Source organism: Pogona vitticeps, chromosome 1 (genome assembly GCF_051106095.1).
Source record: "Pogona vitticeps strain Pit_001003342236 chromosome 1, PviZW2.1, whole genome shotgun sequence".
Classification (NCBI taxonomy): Eukaryota; Metazoa; Chordata; class Lepidosauria; order Squamata; family Agamidae; genus Pogona; species Pogona vitticeps.
The window spans coordinates 66,413,634-66,420,521 of NC_135783.1; positions in this window are offsets into that span (position 1 = coordinate 66,413,634).

Consider the following 6,888-nt stretch of genomic DNA (forward strand, 5'->3'; position numbering starts at 1 on the left):
TATTTTGTGTGCTTGAAACTCTGCCAAAAGCATCTACTGGTGGATAGTACAATAAACATGTGCAGTTTATTTTTTAGAAGAATCATAAAAGGTTTAACACAGAAAGGCTGACTAAAGAATCTCAAAGGGCCCCATAATTCTTTCACTTCCAAACTTCCTTTTTAGAGCAGTTTTTCTTTCACTTTGGGAAAATGGCAAAGTGGATGAAAAGGAGGGGGGAAATACAGAAATATAAATTCTAGGTTCAATGTGCGGCAGTGGTTCTCAAACATTTCCTGATCTCTCTATACCTCCATCTTAGCGGCCCGAGGGTAAAATGACCAGAGTTCAGATTTACATAAGGGCCAAATTATACATTACAAACAATAACCTGTTATTAGAGCACAAATAATGTCAGCATTTGAGAAATTTAATTCCACAAGTCTTTTGTATCAGAGAAATCAGACTTGCAAAAGAAGTATAATCTGCAGATTGTGGGTGGTGAGAAAGGACGCCAATGGAAGCTGTCCTGTGGCAGTAGCTGCTAGCCTCCCCCCCCCCAGCCCCCCCATGTGGCAAAATTTACTGGGAAAGGGGAAGGATGAGAGTGGAGGTAGCAACAGCAGCTTCTTCTTCTACCTGCCACCTGCCTGCCTCAATGGCACAGCCTCTTCTCAGGTAGCTGTGCGAGTAACACCTAGACCTGAGCCCGCTATTACTGATACAGCAAGCCAAGAAGTTGCTGCGCTAAAGAGGTAGCAGACACTGGTTAGAAGAAGGTGACTGGTTCAGGGGGTACATGGGTGGCAGTGACAGCTCTGCTGCTGCCCCAGTGCTCTGCTGCCACACATATAACTTTTGTTGCAGGTTTTTCAGTCCTTTCAGTTCACCTGCATTTCATTCATTTTTTTGTATTACCAATCTGCAATGAGAAAGCACTGCCCAAAGCATAGATCCATAGAATAATAGTGTTGGAAATGGCCCATAAGACCATCAGGTCTAGCCCCCTGCTTAATACAGGAATCCAAGCCAAAATATATCTGACAGATGGCTATCTAACTTTCTCTTGAATGTTGAGCATAGGTTGTAGCATCACACACATTTACCCAGAAATAAGCTTAATAAATAAATCCAGAGAATAGAGCTCAATGTCCATAGGACTCCTCCATTAGGTTATTATATGTGGATGATTATAGATTGGCCAACCTTGTGCCTCCAGATGTTCTTGGGCTTGAACTCCCAGAAATCCTGGCCAGCAGAGGTAGTGGTGTAAGCTTCTGGGAGTTGTATCCAAGAACATCTGGAGGCCCAAGGTTGGGGACCACAGCATTAGAGTCTTCCTCAGAAGAGGATATGCCTCATGTGGAGGGTTCATGGAATGGGCTTGTAACCCTAGCTGGTAGCCTAGCCCAGAGAAACAGGAGGTGAAATTGGGCCTCTTCACAGAGAACTCATTCCTTCCAGACAAGGAATAAGACTCTGAAGAAGACCCTTCTTCCAATTCCAGAGAATGCTATCAGCTCAAAATTGGCCAAAATCCCATTGTGCAACTATGTATGTGCAACTTGAGGCAGAAGGACAATCCCCAAAGCCCTTCCACTGACATATTGCACAATCAGTCATGCTGGAGACACATAGCAAAATTTCTTGTTGCGAGACGTAACAACCCGCATATATATGCCAGTGTAGCTTTATATTAGACTAGCATGTAATGGAATTTGCCCATTGTATCAAGACTCTATGTTAAAACACTGCACAAAAGAATTCAGAGGAAATGCATGCACTTAATAGCAATGTGGGGGGTTTTGGTAGTGTTTTACTAATGAACACACATACATGTATACAGTTTGGAAATAAAACATGTTTCAAGTAATGGCAGGAAGCCAATGGTGTACTTCAGTATTCAGCATCAATGGAATGAAAACAATCTCTTCCTCCTCCTCCTCCTGCTACAATCCTCCAAGGTGCTAAAAAAAAAAAATGCTATGGAGATTCGTAGTCCTTCTGAGCAGGATGAGGACCCTCACAAGAGGAGGGTCAAGAAAAACAAAAGTGAGTTATTCTGTCAGAAGGAGAGAGAGATCTATGAACAGTATATAACTGAATTCTAGTCAGCATGTTTCCCTGTACAGTAAATTCATCAGCATTAAAAGTTACATTTTAAAAGTATCTTAAGTAGCTACAATGTGACTTTTCTGATGCACCAAGTAATTTAAGTTACCTTTCAATTGTGTTTTAAGGCATTCCCCAGGAATTTGGAGTGAAATTGTTAGATTTTTAAGCCATGTTGAAAATACATAATCAGGTTGCCACAAAAAAGTAGTAAAAGATTAATAAATGTGATGAGTTCCTTTTAAAAATTGCAATGCTATCAAATTGGAAAACGTTGCTTTCAGGGGGTTTTCTTCAAGAAAAGAAACTCTGAATGTTTTTAACCTTAACAGTATTTATAAATTTGAAATATACTTTCCTCCTCTTAGGAACATAATAGTTTGTTTTATTTTTATTTGTGCTGCTAACTAAAGCCATACTGTACATTTTATTTTTAGCAATTTAATCATGTTCCACTGCACAAGCAGAATTTGACTTTCTTTGGTAGAGCATACAAGAGATGTTTCAGCTGAGTATTGTTTCTCTGGGTATTACAATTTCTGTGTCAATGGCAGTTCTATGTGCCACGAATAAAGCTAGAAGATTCAATAGGGATTTTTTACAGAGCAGATCTGAATATCTCTCTCTCTCTGTCTCATTCTCTCTCTCTTCCTCTCTCTCTCTCTCCCCTTTTCTTTTCTCAAGGATTTAAAGGTTTTCCCCAGAGTCTACTTGAGAAAATACTGATAAATAAGGCCACAGGTACCATGATCACTCTGTCAATTTCAGTTCTTTGTGTTTCGAACAAGACACGGATTTCTGGCCATGTCACTGCAACAGTTCAACAGGGAGATTACAAGCAAACAGTGCTAAAATTCTAATACATTTTCTATTGCACACACACAAACAAAATCTTGCAAATACAGGTACATATCTGTGAGCCAGATTTTTCTTTCTAGCACTACATGTGCAAAAAATTGGAACTTTTCAGCTCTCAGTTTCTTCCCAAAGAATCTTAGGAAAATTCTATCACTGTGATATTGGTTTAGGAACAATATAATATAAGCACTCTTTTGTTTCCCAGAATGTTCATATTAATTGTTATATTGTGTGTCCTTTTCTTCCCAGTTGTGTATCTGCAAGGGGGTGTAGTATATTTACACAGAGGTCTGGAACACAACCTTTATAACTGTATTCCAGACAACATCTCTCTTAATATATATGGAAAGTTCAATTATTTATTTATTTTTATTTATTTATTCTATTTATATCTCACCTATCTGGTCAATATTACACTATTTCATACAATTATATAAATTCATTACTATATAGGAAGCATCAGATCTTATGAACTGAACATTTTATTTTATTTTATTTTATTTTACAGAAGCAAACACACGTGTGGGATTAGATAAAGTCCTTCATTTAATACAAACCTTCCCCAATCAATATGTGAGCCAGAACACCATTATCTGCTTTCTGCATCTCTCTCAGTTCTGCAATGTATTTTTCTGAACTACTCTGGTTTCTCTTCAGAGCATATAAATCTTCCGCCTTGTCTGAACTACAATAAAAACATACGGAGATGTGGAGATTACAAGAAATTATGTACATCTCTAATTGTAGCACTTTAAAAAAAAATCCTTAGGGGTCTATTTTTTTTACCCCTAGTAACACAGTTATTTTTCTTTGGAATATTTTGGGATTTATGATTTCAGATGGGATTTTGGTTTGTTTGCTGTTCTTGTTTAGGTTTTCTGTTTTTGTTTTTTGTTTTATATTTCTAAATCTAGAAACCCAGTTTCCTTCAGGAACTGCAAGCTTCATAAATCACAGAAACAGAAATACAAGCTCTTCCAATTATCTGATACAAGAAACATGGATGAGGAGATCCCTGTCTTTGTCCTGCAAATCACACTCAGAAACACACACCCATTGTTCAGCTGACATTGGGAGGAAAAGACAAAGGGCATCGAGGCACATTGCCATGCACTACATAACAACTGTCATGAACAGACAGAGATGAAATGTAATCTGTACCCAGAAAGTAAATGAGGAAAGTCAAGTGGTTGTGCACATTGGCCCTCTGTGACAACTGAATTAGCAGGTTAAAGATGTTATGACAGCAATGTTTAAAGACAGAGAAAATAAGCTGAGGAAGCAGGAGGACTTATTTACTGGATAACTGAAATATCTTCCCATACAGACACCACAAAATAGTGAGCAGAAGAGAACCTAGCTGTCCATAGCTACTCAAACAGCTCTCTGCTGCATCTAAGGCTTTTTCTTGCCTGCCGCTAGGTTACACATGGGATTCATTTTAAGGTCCTGTTGCTTTTTCAAACCTTGTCCAATTTGAGCTCTGATGCAACTAACTGAGATTTTGGCTCCCTGTTGCCCCGGTCATACTCTGTACTTTGCAGATACTGGACTGTTGCTTTTACTGAAATTCCAGATCACAACAAGGTAGTGGCTTGTTGGAATCTTTTCACAGTATGCCCTTCAGCTGTCACATGTCTCTAGGAAATATAATCATCACCCAAAAGTGCGGCATAACTTCAGCATTTGGACCTAATTTAGGAAAGCACACACATGAGATTGCATGTGCTTTATCAAACCTACTTGACATGTTAACTGATTCAGTGAGCCTTCTCTGCTTTGATGTACTGCTGGATTTCATTTAATATCTGACAGTGCCTAATTGTCTCTAGCCTCCTTAGTTATCCTTAGTGATATACAGTGAACTGGATCATCTTCCAAGTGGCTCAAAGTGAAACAGCCTACTTCAGAAGCTTCAGAAAAGGCTAGATACAGTCAGTATTTGAAAGAATACATTTTCCCATTCAGATTTGTTGTTGTGTGCTGTCAAGTCACCTCCAACTCATGGCAACACCATGAATGAGTGATCTCCAAATATCCTGCTCTCAACAGCCATGCTCAGCTCTTGCAAACCTCCTCCCCTTTGGGGAGTCAGCCCATCTCATGTTTGGTTTTCCTCTTTTCCTGCTGCCTTCAAACTTTCCCAGCATTGTTACCTTTGCCAGAGAATCCTGGCATCATTTTTTTGCCTCCGGAGAGAGCTCAGGCTATGTTCAATAAATAGCAATAGCAATATTTGTGCACACTTCAAAATTTCTTCAAAATTTCATCAAGTTGATTAAGGATGAACCAGTCACATGACAAGCCTCCTAACACAATTTAATTCCCAAGGCAATTTTAGGAGGAATCCTTCCTGTGCAAAACACTGACATAGGAGCAAAAGAAAATAATAATAGTGATTAATTAACTTGTAAAGATCTGCAGACATTCCCAGTTTTCATACTTAATGTCTCTATAGGAGAGAGGTATGAAAGGATCCTGTTAATTTTCTCATTCTTGCTACAGAAAGCCATCTCAATATGCCAAGACAGCCTCTTAAGTGTTCACCACATGCCAGTGGTTCCCAAACTTTTTGGACTCATGGCTCCCCTGAGTCATGATAGTGGTGGCAGAGCATGAAGAAGAACAGTGAGGGGTGAGAAGCAAAGAAGCCCAAAAGAGCCAGAACTGGAGGTGGAAGAGCAGCAGCAGGAACAGCACTGCTGGCTTGGCGAAAAGACAAAGAGAAGCTTCCATGTTGCTCCTGGCCAACTGGGTGGTGCACTGGGGAGTCACGGAGTGCTGTGAGTGCTTCATGGCACTACAGCACACACTTTGGGAACCCCTGGTACATGCAATGAGGTTTCCATCAGAAGACCATGATAAGTGCTTTCTTATCAAATATTCGGCAATTTTGCATAAAATATTTTTCCATATGCCTGTAGTCTTATTCCTTTCTGATATGAAGTATGTCTATGCAACAAGTACAATTAATTATCCAAAAAGACACAAGCAACCCATCAAATGCATTTGCCTTTTAACGTCTAAGCAAAAGTACACTCATCATTTTGATTTGATGTAGTTGCCCAATTCGCACGTAAATCAGTCTCTCCAAGGTACAATTTTTTATCAAGATTGACAAAAAATATCTTGCCACCATTCAGGTAAGGAGGAAAAAATGTGACTTTTAATTTGCAAATACAAAGATGAGACAAGTCATGATTAACATCCCTTCAGCAAGACCTTGTTTTCTATAGATCACTATCTGAATTATGTATATGTACTTACTGAGAAGGGACATGGTGGCGCTGCGGGTTAAACCGCAGAATCCTCTGTGCTGCAAGGTCAGAAGACCAGCAGTTGTAAGATTGAATCCACGTGATGGAGTGAACTCCCATCACTTTTCCAAGCTCCTGCCAACCTAGCAGTTCAAAAGCATGCAAATGTGAGTAGATAAATAGGTGCCACTACGGTGGGAAGGTAACGGCAACCTGTGTCTAGTCATGCTGGCCACATGACCATGGAAACTGTCTTCGGACAAACACTGGCTATATGGCTTGGAAACGGAGATGAGCACCACCCCCTAGAGTTGGACATGACTGGACATTTGTCAAGGGGGAACTTTACCTTACTTACTGAGAGCATGAAATTTCCAGCAGGACCTGCTGCTCTACTGTCTTGAACTTCAGAACTACTGTGAAAGTCTGACGTGGTGGGTACATAAGAAGCAGTTTATTGTGTACCAGTACTCTGACTGTAGAATTCCCATTCAAGAGAAGTTGGACTGGTTCTCTATTTCTGAGTTTCTGATAAGCAGCTAACATTCAGTTGCTGAAATCCTGTTGTACAGTCACACAAGTGGCCTGAAATTCAGAAGTGTGATATGTTAAGAAATCTTTGCAGACATCTATTGCAGGATTTCAACAATTTTTCCAAACAGCCTTTGCAAGTCACTTCAGG